Below are 21,656 nucleotides of genomic sequence, written 5' to 3'. Positions count from 1 at the left end.
TTTTGAGATAGTCATTTTGTTCAACGTAATTGAAAGGTCCGGAATTGTGTTTTTAACGAAGACAAACCCCCCACAGCCCTCAGGGCAAGGGTTATAAGCAGTGCCCTGGGGGCACATAAGGTTTATACAGAAAGGGTGTTCTAGCGTCCTTTTTAAGATTGAGAGTGATCGATCGGAATTGTATTTTCAAAGGTTAATGACGATGTCAGTTAACTTGAAAAGTGAAACGAACGCGGCTTTAATGTGCTGTTTCATTTTCATCAATTAAAATATTAACATTTAATTTAGAGCAAACTATGGTGGGAGGGGCAGGACTAATCTGTTTTAATCATATTTTGTAAGTTGAATGTTTGTATATTCTTGTAATTTAGAGTTTAGATATCTTGTAAGGGAAAGGTGGGGAAATCATTAGGTGTCTAATTTAATTGGTAATAAATAGACAACAGTGGTGTCAGTATAGCCAAATGTTATTTAGAAAATGATATTAAAACTTAGTTGGATGTTAGTATATAAGTACTCCTGCTCAAAAAGAACATTACACTATATTGGAAACACCCTTATTATTGTATAATTATTAATTTATTCATTTTTTGATGTCCAGTAGGCTAGTTTATCAAATGAATAGGCCAATAAGTCAGAATGTTAGTGTTTTTCTCTGATTAGGCCCAACTGTAAACTAGGAGCCAGAGTAGGAAGCTTAACATTAATTTATTCTAATAAGGAAATTCTGGCTTCTAAAATAGAGTTAACTGTACTTGCTGTACTTGGGAGGGGGGGGGGGGTACAAAATTAAATTAAAGAATACATCAAAAAATTTATTTATATCAGTGATTCTCAAAGTGGGTAGGCTAGGCAGGGTTTTGGAGCCAAGGGAAGTGTTAGAGTTGGGCAGTATGAATGAATAATGACATAAAAACAATATGCAATCATCAGAATCTAGCTAGGCTACATGCAGTAATAAAAAAAAAATCCTAAAGAAAACTAAAATATCATCCCTTCAAACTTTTAAAACCACAGAAGCTTACCCTTGACTAACTGCAATTTCTGCAGAAAATTGGGTTACAATGATGAAAGGTCATGGCCATAACAAACAAGGCATAAACAATAAGACCTTACCCTGCTGTCTGCAGGGCTCATGGACTAATATGCTTTGCTCTATAGGTAATGTTGCCTGTAAACAAAATTGTATGTTGCACTGTCTACCTTTTGTAATATATTTGAGTAATTGCTCTGATTTGCCTGTTCAAATTTTGTCACAGGCCAATGTCACAACATCTAGTTTTGCAATTCTTCAGAAATAGCTGGCTAATTTAAGCTTGAAAGTGAAGTTGAACCATCTTGGATATTAGAAATAATGGAAGGATGAATTTTTTAACTCACAGATTTGCTTAATCCCAATTACCAATTAGGATTAAGCAAAGTTATGAAGCTGAAAACAATAATCTATTTTGTGAGGTTTCACTTTCATAACACACTGGTTTATAAAGGTCAGTGCCATCTAGGGACAGAAGGAATAGGCAGGTACTTCAAAATACCTTCTCAGAACATACTTTAGTCTGTAGATCCATCCCTGAAAGTTTTGTCCTAACCTAACTCTGTTCCAAGATAGCAAAAAGTAGCTTGTCTAGAATTGTACCAAAAGTAATACCATTAGATTTCTTTTTTATACTCTTTTGAAAATTCAGTAAAGCTGCATCAACATTTGGTGTTTACTGGAAAACTGGGGCAGAAATCTGAGATGCATGTAGAAGTCTACACTGGTAAAAATTGCAACAAATTCAAAAAATCCATAATTCAGCTGTATGATACACTTATGATAACTTTGGCCCAAAATCATAATTCAACAAACATAGAAAAACATTTTCTATTTCTGAACTAAATATAAGATTATCATATGTATGTATATTTAGGGTATGTCTGTTTAACCCAAAAAGCTCCACACAGCCATTTTCACAAACAACATAGCCTACACAAATAACTAAAAGAATAAAAAAAACAAAAACATAGCCTACCAACTAAAAAAAAAACAATATAAGCATAATCATCAAGGAACACCCCCCCCCCCCATTGTGTCATACCCATTTAAACAATCTGCACCAAATTCCAATTACTCACAAAACATCCATTCTTCAACAATTTGTGCACTGACAAATCTTCCTCTTCACTTTCTTTAAAAGCTTTTATACAAGAAATCACCTTTTAATATCATCCCTAGACAACCTAGTTATAAAATGGTCCTCAGTACTTGTACTTGGACAAATCACTGATAGGTAATGAGCTATTAATTTATGCAAAACTATCAAAACCCAGCCTTCCCAGTTAGATGGTTCAGGTTGTAGAGTGGATATGTTTAAATTATGGTTGTTAAAATTAACTACTTTTGACAGACCAACTTTATTCTCTTCATTTTTTTAGGTGGGGGAGGGAGGGTCATTTTTTTGGGCTTGATTTTATTATAGTAGTCCCTCAAATATAGCACCCTGACTTTAATCTCTACAGCTTTTCTTTGAGGGAAAAAATTATTTCTCCTTAATAACTCCTCTGATATAGCCATATGAGTTTGAACTTTGGGTCATATTTTTCTGTAGGTTATCAAATATGTCCTTCTAAACCTCAACTAGACCTCCATTGCCTGTGCAACGGGAAGTGTTGCAGCAACTGTGCCCTGTTCCTTAGGGCACGGTTGCGGAGCAACACGTGCAACTGTGCCCTACAGGACACAGTTGCTATTTCCGGGAAATCTGAAAGAGATACGGAAATAACATCTTATAGTTTTCTGCTTAACTTTTGATGGCCTAAACTAGGAAAATATAAAACAAACCAAATTCACCAAAAAATTTAAATTGCCCTGAGGGCATGACAAAACTTCCAAATAGAAAAACCCAAAGAAGGAATTTTATTTCGGAGAAACTATTGTAAGCTCCAGTTGTTAGGAGATCGAGACCTGTCGAACCGCGTTGGAAAAAAAATTCTAGCTGGTCCAGAACAGAAGTTACCTCTAGAACATCGAAACTTCAGAAATTATTTCTTAGAGAACAAAGCAACTTGGTATATAGAACACTTCAATTCTTCTTGCATACTTTTCATAGCACTACTCGATAAAAATATAAGTAACATCAAAATCGAAAATTTGAGAAAATTCCAAAAAAAATCGGAACGAGATGGACTTTTCTGGAATTATTTCCGGGAAATCTGTAAGAGCTACGGAATTTTGTGCTCTGGTTCTCGAAGAGACAAATGAAAGTTCTACATGAGTTCAGCATAACTGTATTTCTAACAAGTTTATTTCTCGAGCTAGGGTCATCTTAACTTGACACCAAACATCGAATGCACAGTTTCTAAGAAAAAAACCATTTTATTTTTTTTTATGGAAAACTATTAGGAATTTAAGGAACTTCTCTGGAACTTTTTTACTCTGTTTCACGTTTCCCTTCCCTCTGAAAAATCTCAAATTTTAACTCTTACCACTTCGGAAATACAGGTTGCTGATCACGGTGAAAAAAAAAAAACAAAAACAAAAACAAAAAAAAACTACAAAAGCAGTAGTGTTGCTCCGCAACACAATTAGTAAAGAAAGATTCTTCACTTGCCAATTTCTAAGAGTTTTTACAAGCTGCTTTATAAAGTCCCATGGCTTAATTTTGGAATTTATTGCTTGATTAGACTCCCATACTACAGAACACCCAATTTTTAGCATGTCAGCCCATTTTTGGCATCTTTTTGTGCTGTATACAGAAACTGAAAAATGGAACAGCAGTAGTAGTCCACACAATCCACATCTCCTTCCCAGTTTTCCAGGAAATGCTGAATGTAGACAGGGTTTGAATATTTTGTGGTTGATCACTTGCAAAGGAAATATGCTAAACAAAAAAATAGTACCAATATATTCCTTATTTTATGCTCTTTCTGAATGTCATGTTTTATAGCCTGAATGCCTGCTCAACTTTTTCAAATAGTCTTACAGTGTTCCTCTAGATACACCCATGGCACTTACAAAGGATCTAACTGACAACTTGCTGACTAAGACAGATAAAATACTGCTTTTATAAATTGTAGATCTGAGCATCCTTTCTTTCTTTTCTCCTTGGTTGTACTTCTAACCATTTTATTGTCAATAAAATTTACCTGAAAAAATTTGCTTTCAGTTCACTTACCAATTTAAGAGGGTTAAATAACACCAGAATTAGTCAAGTCTTGGGTTGTGAGCTTACTTGCAACCTTAAAGTAATGCTGCTTCCTCAGCATTTATAAGCATGCCCATGCTCAAATGCCTTGGTGTGGTCAAACCTGCCCTAGATATTGTAACCAAAAGTGGGGATTCCTAACCTCACAGGATAAAAAAAATGTCAACAGACCAGTGAAGTTGGCCTGTCTTGGTACGTCCCAAAAGACAGGCAGGTAATAAGAGTGTATGATTTGAGGTTATGCTCTATCAAGTATTTATAGTATTCCCTTATGCTTTAGACAAAACTTGAACAAAATTTGTGATTTTACTAATACTTCTACTTCTAACAACTCATCACAGCACCAAGCCACCTGAGGCTAACATAGCTACACCTTCTCCTCCTCTGTCCCAATCTATTCAAAGCTTCCCTCTTTACACCCTCCCATGAAGTTTCTATTTCCTTTAAATATTTCTTTATAACATCCTCCCACCCCAACCACAGACAACCTGCTTTCCATTTAGCCCTTGGTGGTTGACCAAAAGGCCAATCTTTGGCAATTTGTCATCTTTCATTTCCAGAAGAATTTTTGCTTGTTTTCAGCTTGACTCGGGTATTCATCGTTATTTCTGTTCGTTTTCTGTATAATTTATTTATTGATAGTGATTTGTGGTAGTTTTATGCTTGTAAAATTATTTTACTTTATTTTTGCTCATTCTTGGGTTGGTGGAGCTCTTTACTTTTCTTTGAAAATCTCATCTTGCGGAATTTTTTTTAATTAATAGCTAAAAAAGAAGAGGAACTAGTAGAACCTTAGGATATTCCATTGTCAATTAGGAGAGAGAACAGGATAATGATTCGGATACTTTACTGCTTGTGATGTGTGTGATAAGAAAGAGGCAGCCAGTTTCACTAGGAAAAAGTCAATGTTGGATTCAGTGACAGGTTCCTCAGCATAGGTTACTCAATATGTTTTGATTGTTCCTCCCTGAAATATTTAGGTTCTTTAAATGCACTTCTTGAGGCAAAAAACTCACCCCTGTCATTCCCATAGAATAAATGACACTACTTCCTCTGGAATTTAAAATTGTATCCAATATTGTTTATTCTCATATTTTTCTATTCAGATTGGATATGAGCCCTTGAAGCCAGAGTTAGGAAGATCAATTTTGGGACGTGAAACACTTTATTACCCGAACTTATTCAAGTATGGTAAGAATAACTCATATATATCCGTTTCATATATATATATATATATATATATATATATATATATATATATATATATATATATATATATATCTTTTATATCCAAACATGTTCAAGTACCGTAAGAATAACTCATTTATTTGTGACATCCCTTTGAAAAAACGATAAGTTATCCCTCTCGTCCTGTATGCTCCTATGAATAAACACAAACAGAAATAATTTCTGATTTCACTGTGTTATAATTGTAATGAGAAATTGTTTTAAAAAATGTTTTCAGTAAAGCAAAAATGACACTCTGGTAATTACAAGGTTGAAGAGCCTGTGTTTGATGAACATGAGAATGGTATTAGTAACTAATAGTTCTAATTATGTACTGTTGTCGCCCCTCAAAAGGCTAGAGTGTGATTTGGGTTATACTGAAAATTTAATAAATAGCTCAAGTTTGACGTTTAATTTGCTGATTGATTCCCTATACATCTGAAGAAATGTATTGAAAATGTATAAAATTCAAGAAAATCTATTAAGAACTTCACTAGTAAGGCTTGCTACAAATGTAACTAGTATCTCTTACACAGATACCGATGGATCCCTATCCCTGTGTACTGTTGGAGTTTCTAGCCCCTCTTATCATTTACAAAGATACTGATTGAGCCCAATCCTGGTGTACTATTGGAGTTGCTAGCCCTTTTTATCCACCCATACTCCAAGGAGAACCATAACATTTCTTGCAAACATCGCTTGCCAGGTTTATTTTCTTGGTGAAACAATACAGCAGATACTATGACAGCCCGTGCCATATTTTTATCTCAGATGCCAGTGATGAGAACGTTCTTAAAATTATCGGTTTGAATACCAAAATATTTGATATAAAACAATAAAGATTGGTCCAAGTGAATATCAATTGATAAATTGAGTTTGATCAATAAAAGAAATTTTACTGAGGACTGTAATATACAAGACGTTCGTAATCTTCATAATTTTATTGCATGTTTATTGAACTGGGATTGTTTTCAAACGGTTTTGGTTTATCAAAAGGCATTTAAACTCCCTTTAGTTACTGAATTGGATGTACATCATCTTTATTTCTTAAACATATCCCTCCCTACTAGCCATTCTTGAGCTATTGAATTCAATCTGAGGAATATTTTGAACCTGGACCTTCAGGGGACAATAAAGAACAATGCCAAAGCTAAAAATGAGCATTTACCAAATTTAGTGTGTTTTAATTATTAGTTTTAAAATAGGACCCCCCCCCCCCTTTCTAGCCATTTATGGGCTATTTATTTTAATCTGTGGAATATTCTGAACCGGTACCTTCCAGGGACGGCAAAAACAATATCAAAACTAAAATAAAATGTTAATCGAATTTTGTGTGTGTATATATCATATTTAAATACTAGTTTTAAAAAACATCCCCCATATTAGCCATTCTTGAACTATTGAATTCAATCCATGGAAAATTTTTCAACCTGGATCTTCAGGGGATGGTAAAAAGTAATACCAAAACTAAAAAGCACATAAGCACTGCCTTTGGGTGGTTTACGAGATTGGCCATTGAGGCGAATCTTATTTGTTCCTGATTCTGAACTTTTTTTACTTTTTTTTTTGCTGTTTTTAGACTTGGATTATTTTGGGATTCTTTTGGAACAGAAGTTTTTGAGCTTAAATTCATGGACAGATGGTATATAGACTCGTCTATTAACAAATGAATTGATATCTTTTTGCACAATCCTAATTTGCCCTTATCTTAGATTTGCCTCTCAATCAATTGAACCATCTGGCTTGGCTGTTTCTACAATTAGCCATGGCTTGATACCCACAACTACTTGATTTTTTTTTCTTTTTTAGAGTTTTTGGGACTTTTTTGGAATAGATGTTTTTGAACTTAAATTTTCTTTGGACTTAGATTATTTTGATGACCGATTTTTTTTTACTTAAATTTTTTTCAGAAGCTAGAATCTTCGGGAGTTCAACTAAATTTCGGGACTCAACTTAGATTTTTTTTTTTGATTTTTTGTCTTAGTTTTTTTTTGGAATTAGACTGCTTTTGAACATGGAATTTTTCTTTTTTGAACTTAAGAGTTTTTTAACTTAGAATTTCTTTTTTTTTTGGGGGGGGGGGGCTTAGAAATTAATTTTTCTATTTGAGAATGATAATTTGTATCTACTGTTTTTATTCATCTCTTAAAATGACATTGCAATGACTAAAATGACTGACATTTACTACAGCAAACTCAACTAGTTGGTAATTTCCAAGTGTCATAGCTGACTAAATTTAAGAAAAAAATTAATAAAAGTACTTTTGAGTACAACAAACTCAGTTAGTTGATAAATTCCATGTGTTTTACTTACGGGCTGCGTCCCAAAAATTTAATAAAACCACTCTTGATTATAACAAACTCGCGAACTCGATAAATTCCGTTTTTCATTTGCAGACAGAGTACAAAAAAATTCATAAAAGCACTTTTGAGAACAGCAAATTCACCTGTTGGTAAATACCAAGTGTTTTAGTTACCGAACAGGTATAAAAAATTCAATAAAAGCACTTTTGAGTACAATAAACTCAGCTAGCTGGTAAATTCCATGTCTTTTAGTTGTTGACTGAACAAAATATTGAAAGAAATCACTTTTGAGTACAACAAATTCAACTAATTGATGAATTCTGAGGATTTTAGTTGCTGGCCGAGTACCAAGAAACTATTGAAATCACTTTTGAGCACAAAAAACTCATCTAGCTTGTAATTCCCAAGTCTCTTAGTTGCTGACTGAATATAAAAAAATTAATGGAAGCCCTTTCAAGTACAACAAACTCAGCTAGTTAGTAAATTCAAAGAGCTTTAGGTCCTGAGAGAGTAACACAAGTTCAATTAAAGCATTTTTTGAGTAAAATAAATTCAGCTAGTTCATGAATTCCGACTGTGGAAGAATTTTATGTCTCAGATGCTGTATTTTTAATTCAAATTGGATCTAGGGACATAAAGGGTCTGGGGGGGGGGAACAGAAATCTTGGAAATCGGAAATCTTGGAAAATGCTTAGAGTGGAGAGATCGGGATGAAACTAGATAGGAAGAATAATCTCAAGTTATAAATACGAGATTGAAATAACTGGTACGGATCCGTTGTCTTTTGGGGAGCTGGGGGTTGTTAATTTAAAAAAAATTCGAAAAATTGAAGTATTTTTAACTTAATAACGGGTGACCGGATCTTAATGAAAATTTATATTTAGAAGGAACTGATGTCTCAGAGCTCTTTTTTCAAATCATGACCAAATATGTTGACATTGTGGGGAGTTGAGGGGGGACCAGAAACCTTGAAAAACGCTTATAAATTTGGCGATACATGATTGACGTAACCAGACTGTATCCGCTCTCTTTGGGCGAGTTAGGAGGTGGGGTTCCGTGCTTTGGCGAGTTTGGTGCTTCTGGGCGTGCTAGGACGATGAAAATTGGTAGGCGTGTCAGGGAGCTGCACAAATTGACTTGATGAAGTTGTTTTCCCCGATTCGACCATCTGGGGGGCTGAAGGGAGAGCAAAAATAAGAAAAATTGAGGTATTTTTAACTTACAAGTGATTGATCGGATCTTATTGAATTTTTATTTTTAGAAGGACCTCGTGACTTAGATCTCTTATTTTAAATCCTGACCGGCATTAAGCCTCTGATTTTAGTTTTAAAGCAGTCTAGTGATTCTTACAATTTTGCTAGAGCTTATATCTTATGAGCTCTAGGCTCTTGGTCCTTCCGACCTCGTCACAAGTGCCATATGAACTCTCAGCACTTGTTTCTTTTTGTTTTAGTCTTGAAGACACTTTCTTTTCACACCTTTTCTAATATGCATCTGTATATGGGAATATTAACGAAATTTCTTCTCTCTCTGCCCCTCTTGACCTTTTGTCCCTTTTTCTGCCTTGAACAACAAAGGTTGAAACTCTTTGGGATTAGGGTCTTAGCTTTATTTTTTGCCACATTAGCTCTTTGCCTGTAAAGCAAAGAGCTGTTGGTCTTTCCCACATTAGACTACTAACATAAAACATGTATACATGTACTCATGTATTGCATGTACCCACGGAACATGTACAATTTCTAAAATATAGAAAGTGCGTAAGCGCAATGGTCAAAAGTAGCGAGACCGGTTGGTTAGGCAAACGAAACGTTCGCCACCCTGAATTCATGTGTTGGAGCTGAAAATCATACTTAGTTCTGATTTAAATGTTTTTTTGTTATTCTATGTGACAATATTGGGATATAAGTCCAAGTTATGGAATTTGTTTTTTGAGTTACCAACCTTCCTCTGATATTACAGGTTCTATTAACTTTTTTTCCCTTTATTCAATTCAGGTATATCGCCTTTACTTTAAGTGGCATTGCAATACATTGTATCTTGCGGTAAATGATAATCTTTTTCAGTGTCTTTTTACTCGATCTTTGTGAATTAACAACTGCACTTTAATAACTCCGCTTGTTCTTTTATACACAGGCGTTAATCTATACCATTAACCGTATATGAACTATTGAAGACGTCTCATTCTGATATCCGGGATGGAGATAGTGTCATTTGATTTAGCTCAACATCACCTTCAATATTTACAGAAAGTTTCAAATATCTTAGCCGTTCCTGCCGTATTGCAGATGAACCATTTTGACACCCTGGATGCATACAGTTCACCGATTTAGTTCAATATCCCCATCGGCATTCCCTCAAGACAGAGTGTTTTTTGATTTAGTTTAACATTTCTCTCAACTTTCGGTGAAAGTTCCCACTTAATACTCTTAAATGTTCCCGAGTTATTGCATATATGCCATATTGACATTCATAATGCACTTAATGTCTCCTGAATTAGTTCAATATACCTCTCGATATTCACTCGAAATTTTTACTTAATACTGTTAGTTGTTCCTGAAATATTATAAATGCGCCCTTTTTTTACCTTTATGTTCACAGTTGCTTTTGACTTTGTTGTACAATGTTTGTTTATTCCCTGAAAGTTTCTACTGTGGTCCATGGAACTTCCTGAGATACTGTCAATATGTCTTTTTGGCAATCTTGATGCACATAGTGCGTTTTGATTTTGATCAGTACCATCTGTACAATTATCTGAAATTCGCCTTAATACCCTAAGAAGTTGCTGAGATATTTTTGATATGCCCTTTTTTCAACCTGAATGCAGGTAGTATTTTATCGTTGAATTCAATTTGCTCTCTGATCATTCCTTGAAAGTTAAACTTGATATCAAAAGCTGTTCGTTGCATGTTGCGGATACTGTCTTTTGACAATTTGTTCGGGATTTATCTCAACATGCCCCGAAGGTTTCAGCTTTATACTTTAAGCAATTCTTGTTATATTATAGGTTCATCATTTTGACGAAATGGATGCACATAGTGTCTTTCGATTTAGTTTAGAATCTTCCCCCAGCATCCTCTGAAAGCGTCTACTAAATACTCTTAGCCGCTCTTGATATTTTGCAGACGCGCCCTTTCGACTACTTAGGTGTATATAGTATACTTTGATTTTGTTCGACACCATCCTCACCAATGATTGAAGGTTTCAACTTAATACCCTTAGAAATTACTAAGATATTGTAGATGTGCTCTTTTGACTACCTGGATACACATATATTCTTATGATTCAGTTCGATTTTCTTCTCAACCTTCTCCTTAAAGTTTAAACTTAAAACCCCTAGCTGCTCAGTTATTGTATACTAGCCATTTTGACAATCATGATATTAGTCTACTTTTAGTCTACTTTCATGTTTAATTCCTGGTCTGACATGTTGAGAGCCAAAGTAATTTGACAATATCAACGCGGTAGCTCCCGAAAATGTCTGGGACAGCACTGCAACGCAACTGTGACCATGACCGGGGTCTCATTCGGAACCGGTTTTAGACTGATTGGAAACCAGTAACATCTAGTTTGCCTCGTGGGTTGGACCTCACTTCCTCAAGGCCATGGTCACACAACAGTTGCATGCACAATCAGTTAGCAATGCTAGTCTCAAAACAGTTGCCCCGTGGCCGCTGGGCCCTAGTCGCTCCTGAGCCGTTCTTGATAGTCCAAATGCGTCTTTCTTACGACCTTGTTACACGTAGTACACCTTCCTGACTCTCATACAGTTCACCACCCTTCTCACCATCCCCGAAGACCTCACTAAATTTGATTTCCAAGGATTTCAATAAAAGGGGTGCCAGAATTGATTATAAGTAAAATACGCTTAGCTACATATACATACATATAAATATATATATATATATATATATATGTATAATATATTAGTTCTTCATCACTTTTTCGATGGTTTTTATCTCCGTGGAGCTCTTAGAAAATGTAAATTTTTTAAATCACACCTTATCTACCCATGTAAGTTTTTGCCCTGAAAATTTCTTTTCCTCCAAAAACTAATCCATGCTACCCCCGCCCCTCCTTAGGTAGTGCTCATTTTCACATTTAGCATTTATCTTTTATTGACTAATTCAGTTTTTAGGAACACATTTGTATCTGTGCTTTTCCTACATCACAAAATGTTCCAGGAAAGTCTAAAAGGATTTGTTAATAGCAAGAATAATTATATGTGAAGAAAAAAAGGTCTTGACCAGACATCGCAACCATCTCCAGGTTTTCGCTCTTGTAATGTATTTAGCCAGTCTTCAAAATGTATCCTTTTATAAATTTTTTAGTTCGGAAAAACATATTGTCTATTGTCTGCAAAAGATTGACTTTTCTTTTCTTTTCTAGATAATGAAGTAGCTGGGCAGTAAATTTCGGAAAGTAAATTTCTCTGTATAAGCCTGTTCTCTGTTGCATTCGTCTTTTTGTGTATAGACGCTTATATTTACATAAAAAGACAGTGCAGCAGAACTGGTTTCTTATAATTTTAAAGATTAAATAAAAAAAAACAAGGGTTCTAAACCTCAAGTTAAATAGAATTTCAGTAAAATTTGCGTATATTTTTTTTTTGCTCCCTTTTTTATATTTTACTAAAAAAATAGAACCCTCAAAAAATTTTTAATCAATTTTGCTTCATTTTTTTGCTCATCCTTCACCTAACGAATTTACTGCTCATTGAAGCTGTGCAATTATGTGGCCTCTGCTCCTGCCAAAGAACCTCTTCCTGACTCAACATGCAACAACGTTTTTTTATTTTATATTTTAATATAAATTTAATCAATAAAATATTGTTTCTTTTTATTCTTGCAAACTGCTTGTTGTTCTTAGAGCTAGGGATAGTTCATAGGGACGGAGTACAAGATAGAGAAAATAAAAATAAATACATAACTATGTTTATCAAAACAATTTATGAAGAGCACTTACTATACACGAACAACTATTGTATACTTTCAACTTTAAGCATCCCCTTTTAAGAAGGGGATGCCATGAAGGAAAAGTGATATTGTGGTTATGTTTCAAAAACAGTTTCGACAGACCTATTTTGGGCCCGCCATTTTATATTTGCGGATTAATGCTAAACTTAAAAAATGTAGCTAGGACTTTTTTATATATAGAGTGAACCTGATAAAAGTAGGAAAGGGGATCTTGCTTGTCCAAAAACCCCATTGCCAGGGTTTACTGTATCTATATGCTTACTAATGGCGAAGTAATAATAATCATAAAATGACTAAAATAATTCATTCTTTCAAATATATTGACCATCGGGTAAAGAATAATTTCAATTGAAAATATATTGCGTATTCATTGAAGAGGCAATGCTACTAATTGTTTTGGGGAGTTAAATGAGGGTTCCACAACTCATATTAATGGCCTTTTCCGTTTCTTTTTGTGCTGGATTTCTTCATTCAATTTAGTCTGTTTGGTTTAAGATTGTTAACTTAGAGGATTCGACTTATGCCCGCTCTGATCTCTAAAATTGTGTCTTTTCTTTCGCGAAAATGCATCGTTTTCATGCATTGAATTTTTAAATCAAATAACAGTGTATACAGTACTTTTGCGTTGACGATAGCTTCTGGTCTATGGATGTGCATCCTAACCCCAAAAAACCTTTGGGCGTTTTCATGAGTATCTAGGCTTGTATGAGAAGCCTAGAGGAAACTTTTAAGAACCTAATAAAATTATTGAAGAAGAATTTTTATCGTCCTTCAAAAGAACTATGCAGTAAGGTCGTGGAAATATGGCATATATTTTATGACATTTTACAAAATGTTGAAGATTAGCAAAAAAATATATAAAACGCCTTTTAAACCGTCGATTGTTGAAAAGACGCTATACTTTTGACTGTGGGGGAGACCTGTACTTAACGCTTTCGGTCTCTAAAACTCATGAAAATTTGGTTATAATAGATTTTGAGTTGATTGTAAATCGAAAGTAACTCTAGAACAAAAGAGGTTATAGCATTAAGCGTTAATTATTTATAGCATAAGTGCAACAGCATTTTTCATAAGCTTGCTCTTTGGGAAACAAGTTCTTTCTGCTGTTGTAATTGAAAATACCCTTTATAACAATTTTTTGGCCGATTCGAGATATAAGGCTCAACTCCTTTTCATAGATTGTTGGCAACAGTAGTATTTTTTTAGTAATGACTTAAGTGCAATTCAGGCTTTCTAAACATAGGAATTGACTATCCCTTGTGAGGTGTTTCTTTACCTACCGTAACGGTGATACTAGTATATAGCTAGTAAGAATGGTGGGTACTCAGAAGAATATCCATTAACACCCTGTTATATCTCTAGAAGCCGTATTATTAATCTTTTGGAGGAGTATAAACAGCTTTCTATGAGCTCTGCAGAACACGGGCATTCATTTTTGGGAACAAGCTTTGTGTAAAATTTGCAGAGAAGTATAATTGAGATGGATGGCATTGTGTCCATAGAAGGTATAATTTCACCATGCTTTCTTGCCCAGAAGGAACAACCCCATTCGAGAATATCTACCGCGTGAATGGATGAAAATTTTTGAGGAGATGGGATTAATCAATATTCTTTATAGCTTTACCTCCAAAGATGAAACCAGGGTGTTGCACGATCTTTGACTGACTAACTGATTTTTTTGTGTTCTCTCTGTCTTTGATTTTTGGAAACTGACCCTCTTGGCAATAGATCACTTTTCTGTCTCCACAAGATATACCTGTGGGTACCGGGAAATCTAGGTTGTGTCTCCATTTCTAAGGACATTTGTCAGTATCAGTAAAAAAGTATAGAGAATTCTTTACCTCAAAATAGCGTCGATCTGAAAACACTGTCAATTAGTCCAATCAGTTTTAATGTATTGCACCTTGCATACGGTAAAGCCCTGCTTGTCCATAAATGTGGTCATGATAAAAGTTGAAAAAATCAAAAAGAAAGTGTTCTCCACTAATATTTAATATTTGCACCATAATGCATTTTAAATTACACAAGCCGATTTTTTTTCTGTTGACAAGATTATTACCTGCCCTTTAAATAAAAATGGTTAATGGCCTCTTTTGAATTATATTATTGAAAACAGGAAGTTTTGCATAAAAAGCAAAAAGTTCAAACCAAACGAGAACCAAAAAGTAAAATCCAAAAGATTTTGCATAAACTCTTAGTTTGAGCAAAATAATTTTGATAAATCAAGCAGAAATCCATAAGAGAAGGAAACTTAAAATGATGAAAAATGAAAAGAGTGAATGAAAGCAAGCTTAGAATGAACGTAAGTTGCCGTAAGTAAGGGTGGTGATGTCTAGTGCGGGCTAATCAACAAAAAACTTCAAAAAACCGGTAATTTAAGGCATTACTTAAAGTTTATTTTAGCTCTTTGGATGCAAGTTTCGAGTAGGGACTATAAGAATGATTGATAAAACCCAGCAGATTAAATACGATTTTACGTTTTTACTCTGACACAATCTTCCTATATTAGCTGTCTTACAAAACAAAATTGAGTCTTCGCCAGTATGGATATATACACTGTCTGTGTCAACTAGAATTTCCCTGTGGACATTGAGATTGGCAAAGCCATTTAGCCTACTTTCAGACGTCACGTTTCTTAGGTATGTCTTTATTCTCCGAAGTGTAAAAGGAGCGCTCTGTTGTGCTGGTCGATACAGGTATAGTGATTAAAATATTAAGTAAGATATGGATGTTGGGAGAGATTGCTTTGCCACAAATATTTAGAAAATCAGTTGCATTGACATGGTGTGCCTTGTTCCGTTAGAGAAATTTTTCAATCCGCCATCAAAAGTTTAAGGTTTTGTTTTCCAAATCTTCTTCATAAATTTCGATCAACTTCAAAAATGGCTCTTTCATCTCTTTACTTTCTTCACTATTCTGTGGATAAGTGTGAAGCAAACAGTGAAACCCTTTTAAAATATTCTTGTGCTTTAAGAGACGTTCATCTATAAAGTTTTATACTTTCAATCCAGAAGATAAATAAGTTAATTCTTTAAAATTGTTCTGTGCTTTCGGCTGAGACATTTCTTCTGTGTATCTGCCTGTCTACAATCCTTGTAACACTAATTGTAGTTCCATTCTTTTTGGCCAAATTTCCATTCAATTTGGCCAAAGAAAATAAAATCAGTGAAAAATAGAATGTTAAACTTTATTTTGCCGTGGGGGGAGGGAAGGTGTCAGTACGCCATAAGTTGAACACCTTACGAATCGTGCATGTTGTTTCAATATCTTTGCGGGGTGTCCATATTGCTGATGGACGGGTTCTCTTTAGTAACAAACGTAGTGAGAGCCAATTCAAATTTTGTTCCACTTTCTTTTTGTAGCTCTTTAATGTTAACAATGCTTGATATAGCAACAGGGCCCTTGACTGATACCTAGTGCTTTGCTCAATCTTTGACAAATTTTTTAAGGCCTACTACCGCTCTATCTTGATAGGTCCATAGAACTTGCTTGTTTACTGAACTAAGTATTTACAGTATACATTACAATATAATACTCTTCTGATCTTGTCAAGTGCCTGACAAAAGGCTCTTTAGAAGGGCAGTGCAGTAGACGTGAAACAAATATACCCTCATTCAAAATTTGATTCAATCCAAATTTCAATTTTCAACCCATCAACTAACAGTGGTCCCCCAATTACCTAAAAAAAATTCACATAATACCAATCTATTAGCTTTATACAAGTTCATAATTTTTCCTTTTTCCATTTCAAACACCATAATTAGTTAAGGCCTTTTCATTGTAGTTGCCCTGAAAAATTAAAAAAGTACACCAGCTTTGCCTGAAAAACTTTATTAGTTTTTCTTATTTTTTTTTTATTTAGCTTGGTCTCCAAACTTATTTAAGAAAACGCTCTAGTATGTTACTTTAAAAATCTAACCCAAAATACTACTCGAACCTTACTAGAAACTATATAGGATTAATCAAAATATAGCTCATGCTTTGTATACAAAATATTTTGTTGCTAAACTCCAATTTAGCTCAGGTTCGTTTTGATGGAAATTGGCATTAGGGCATTGTCAATAGTCCTTATCGAATTTACTTGTTATGGCACTTGGTATTAACCAAGTGACATATAGCAATCGCCAATTCTGTCGGTCTGTCTGTCGGTCCCGGTTTTGCTACTTTAGGCACTTCCAGGTAAGCTAGGACGATGAAATTTGGCAAGCGTATCAGGGACCGAACCAGATTAAATTAGAAATAGTCGTTTTCCCAATTTGACCATCTGGGGGGGGGGGAGTGGGGGGCCGGTTAATTCGAAAAAAATAGAAAAAATGAAGTATTTTTAACTTATGAGCGGGTGATTGGATCTTAATGAAAATTGATGTTTGGAATGATATTGTGTCTCAGAGCTCTTATTTTAAATCCCGACTGGATCTGATGATATTGGGGGGAGTTGGAGGGGGAAACCTTAAGTCCCGGTTTTGCTACTTTAGGCACTTCCAGGTAAGCTAGGACGATGAAATTTGGCAAGCGTATCAGGGACCGGATCAAATTAAATTAGAAATAGTCGTTTTCCCGATTTCACCATCTGGGGGGGGGGCCGGTAAATTCGGAAAAAATAGAACAAATGAAGTATTTTTAACTTATGAGCGGGTGATTGGATCTTAATGAAATTTGATGTTTGGAATGATATTGTGTCTCAGAGCTCTTATTATAAATCCCGAACGGATCTGATGACATTGGGGGGAGTTGGAGGGGGGAAACCTAAAATCTTGGAAAACACTTAGAGTTTAGGGACCGGGATGAAACTTGATGGGAAAAATAAGCGCAAGTCCCAGATACATGATTGACATAATCGGAACTGATTCGCTCTCTTTGGGGTAGTTGGGGGGGGGGGGGAGTAATTCTTAAAAATTAGAAAAAATGAGGTATTTTCAACTTACGAACGGGTAATCGGATCTCGATGAAATTTGATGTTTAGAAGGATATCGTGTCTTAGAGCTCTTATTTTAAATCCTGACCGGATCTGGTGACGGGGGCGGGGAGTTGGGAGGGGGAAACCTAAAACTTGGAAAACACTTAGAGTGGAGGGATTGGGATGAAACATGGAAGGAAAAATAAACACAAGTCCTAGATAGATGATTGACATAAACGGAACGGATACGCTCTCTTTGGGGTAGTTGGGGGGGGGGGGTATTTCTGAAAAATTAAAACAAATTAGGTATTTTTAACTTACGAACGGGTGATCGGATCTCAATGAAATTTGATATTTAGAAGGATATCGTGGTTCAGAGCTCTTGTTTTAAACCCAACCGGATCTGGTGACATTGGGGGGGGGGGTTGGGAGGGGGAAACCTAAAACTTGGAAAATACTTAGAGTGGAGGGATCGGGATGAAACTTGGTGGGAAAAAAACACGAGTCCTAGTTACATGATTGACATAACCAGAACGGATCTGCTCTCTTTGGGGTAGTTGGGGGGGGGGGGGTTAATTCTGAAAAATTAGAAAAAATGAGGTATTTTTAACTTACGAACGGTTGATTGGATCTCCATGAAATTTGATATTTAGAAGGATATCGCCTCAAAAAGCTGTTATTTTAAATCCTGACCGGATCTGGTGACATTGGGGGAAGTTTGGGGTGGGGAAACCTAAAATGATGGAAAACGCTTAGTTTGGAGGGATTGGGATGAAACTTGGTTGGAAAAATAAGCAGAAGTCTTGCATACGTGATTTACATAATTGGAACGGATCCGCTCAATGGGGGGGGGGGGGGTAATTCTGAAAAATAAGAAAAAATGACGTATTTTAACTTACGAAGGAGTGATCGGATCTTCATGTAACTTCATTTTTAGAAGGATCTCGTAACTCAGATATCTTATTTTAAATCTCAACTGGATCAAGCGTAATTGGGGGGGGGGCAGTTGGGGGGACCGGAAATCTTAGAAAATACTTAAAGCGGTGAGATCAGGATGAAACTGGATTGAAAGAATAGAAACCTGTCTAAGATATTTGACTGACATAATTGGACCGGATCTGCTCTCTTTGGTGGAATTGGGGGGGGGGGGTAATTTTGAAAATTGAGGTATTTGTAACTTACGAAAGGGTGACCAGATCTTAATGAAATTTGATATTTAGAAGGATCTTGTGCTTTAAAGTTCTAATTTCAAATTCCGACCATATCCTGTGACATTCGGGGGAGCTGGAGGGGGAAACCGGAATTCTTGGAAAACATGAAAATTGGGGTATTTCTATCTTACGAATAGATGATCGGATCGTAATGAAATTTGATTTTTAGAAGGAATTCATGTCTCAGAGCTCTTATTTCAAATCCCGACCAGATCTTTTGACATTGGGGGAGTCGGAGGGGGAAATCTTGGAAAAACACTTGGAGTGGAGGAATCCGGATGAAGCTTGGTGGATAGAATAAACAAATGTCCTTGATACGTGATTGACAGAATCGTACTGGATTCGCTCTCTTTGGGGGAGTTGGGGGGAGGGGTTCAGTGATTTGGCGAGTTCGGTGCTTCTGGACGTGCTAGGGCGATGAAAATTGGTAGGCGTGTCAGGGAGCTGCACAATTTGACTTGATAAAGTCGTTTTCCCAGATTCGACCATCTGCGGGGCAAAAGGGAGAGGAAAAATTAGAAAAAATTAGGTATTTATAACTTACGAGTGGGTGATCGGATCTTAATGAATTTTGATAGTTAGAAGGACCTCTTATTTTCCTTTTTAAATCAATCTATTGATTCATAGAATTTTGTTAGAGCTCATACCATATGATCTCTTGGGTCTTAGCTCTTCTCGCCTCGTCACAAGTGCCATATGAGCTCTTAGCTCTTGTTTTTCAACCAAGTGACATATAGCGATAGCAAATTCTGTCGGTCTGTCCCGGTTTTGCTACTTTAGGCACTTTCAGGTAAGCTAGGACGATGAAATTTGGCATTGGTATCAGGTACTGGAACAGGTTAAACTATAAACAGTTATTTTCTCGATTTGACCATCTTGGGGGGGGGCAATGGGGGCCCGGTTAATTCGGAAAAAATAGAAAAATGAAGTATTTTTAACTTACGAACGGGTGATGGGATCTTAACGAAATTTGATATTTGGAATGGTATTGTATCTCAAAGCTCTTGTTTCAAATAATTCGGTTAATTCGGAAAAAATAGAAAAAATGAAGTATATAAGGGAGTGGGAAATCAAACATGATTTATAAGCTTTCATATGTTTTTATGGCACTTGGCATTTACCTAGTGACATATAGTAATCGCAATTTCTGTCGGTTCCGGTTTTTCGAGTTCGGGCACTTCCAGATAAGCTAGGACGATTAAAGTTGGGAGGCCAGACCAGGACGAGACCAGATTAAATAGAAAGTTTCTTCCCCGATTTGACCATCTGGGGGGGGGGAGAGTCTTGGAAAACGCTTAGAATGGAGGGATCGAGATAAAACTTGATGTGAAGAATAAGAACAAGGTCTAGATACGTGATTGACATAACTGGATCGGATTCGCTCTCTTTGGGGGAGCTGGGGGGGATTTCTAGTGCTTTGACGAGTTCAGTGCTTCTGGACGTGCTAGGACAAAACAGAGTGATTTAAGCTACAAAATAACATACAGCTACCGTCATCAGTAGTAATTCTACTGATGACGATCGCTGTATATGTGACAGAAATATCTGGACTTTTTTTTTTTACTGTAGATGAATGGATTTATCCCCACTTAAAAATTTATTTGTTCGTCATAGAACGGCAGTGTGGTGTAAGACAAGAACACCTAATTTAAGGTATTACGTCAAAAATAGTCCAAGAACCTTTTGAATGTAAGACTAAGAAACTTTTCACATAATCTCTGTTAAAATTACGAATATCGGAACAGAAAAAAAAAGAAATTTTAATAATTAGCTTGTTTGTGACCCGTTTGTGACCATGCTTCTACTTGTGACCCATACACAAATACATACCAGAAAATATCTCCATTAATTTTACCTTTATCCTGTTTTTCAGGGAAGTTTTCCAAATACATTTAGATTCAAAAAGCTGATTTTATCTCCATCTCTATCTTTTATCTCCAATCGATTAACGTCCTTTTTCTTTTCTAGGTTGAAAATTAAGAAAGCTGAGCAGTAAATTTCGAAACTATCTGTGAGGTCTGTATACTGTTGCCGTCTTTTTGTGTGATAGCATTTATTTTCACAGAAAAAGGCGTTGCAGCAGACGTGGCCCATATAATTATAAAGTTTAAGTAAAAACCAAGGGTTCTCAACCTTAAGTAAACTTAGTATCTCCCCTTTTCATGTTTTAAAAGAAATGGAACCCTTAACATTTTCAAATCTATTATATTTTTGCTCATCCCTTCCTAAGCGAGTTTACTGCTCATCTAAGCTCTTCTACTCCTTGTGTGGCCTCTCCTCCCCAGCCAAGGAGCCGCTTCCTGAGTCAAGAAACAAAAACAAAAGAATTACAGACACTTTATTTTCGTCATCTTAATAAAAATTGTTAGCTTGTTTAAGTGAAAGTTTCTTATTTTGTTTTCTTATAGATTATCGTGTACTTGCTACTTGCCGATCCTAAAGAAAGGAATTATTTAAGGAACCCTGATAAAATGATTGAGTCAATTGAAAAGGCGATCTTGCTCTAAACCATAGTCCTTGACTGGTTTTTTTTTATAGAAAAAGAAATACCACATCTTTGCGCTAAATTAAACAATCAATCAATCATTTTATTAATACTAATTGCAAAATGATAAAATAAACCAATATTTCCAATATAATTATTGAAGAAATCAATTGGTGAAGCGATTCTTTCAGTTTTAAGTTTGATAACTTAAAGGAGTAGCTTTTTGCTCCGGAAGTGAGTTCAAAGCCGGAAAATCGGTCACTTCTAATTGGAATATTTGTGGAAATCTAAGAATATTCTAAAACGTACTCTTGAATATTCCTAAAAAGAGACCATTAAAACAGGGTGCTGTTAAAAAACTGGCATCAAAAGAGTA

General features: G+C 35.5%; 2 long non-coding RNA genes across 2 annotated transcripts; both read left to right on the top strand.

The window, feature by feature from the left end:
* Positions 1–245: 245 nt before the first annotated feature.
* Positions 246–12,553, top strand: LOC136036331 (uncharacterized). The gene is made up of 3 exons (XR_010619703.1): positions 246–337; positions 5,291–5,375; positions 12,101–12,553. It is a non-coding gene; the product is annotated as an uncharacterized LOC136036331 (long non-coding RNA).
* A 2,795-nt stretch (positions 12,554–15,348) lies between these two features.
* On the top strand, positions 15,349–21,173 carry LOC136036321 (uncharacterized). The gene is made up of 2 exons (XR_010619695.1): positions 15,349–15,383; positions 20,764–21,173. It is a non-coding gene; the product is annotated as an uncharacterized LOC136036321 (long non-coding RNA).
* The last annotated feature ends 483 nt before the right edge of the window (positions 21,174–21,656 follow it).

This window comes from Artemia franciscana, chromosome 15 (assembly GCF_032884065.1).
Source record: "Artemia franciscana chromosome 15, ASM3288406v1, whole genome shotgun sequence".
Classification (NCBI taxonomy): domain Eukaryota; kingdom Metazoa; phylum Arthropoda; class Branchiopoda; order Anostraca; family Artemiidae; genus Artemia; species Artemia franciscana.
This window is presented reverse-complemented; position numbering and strand designations above follow the sequence as displayed.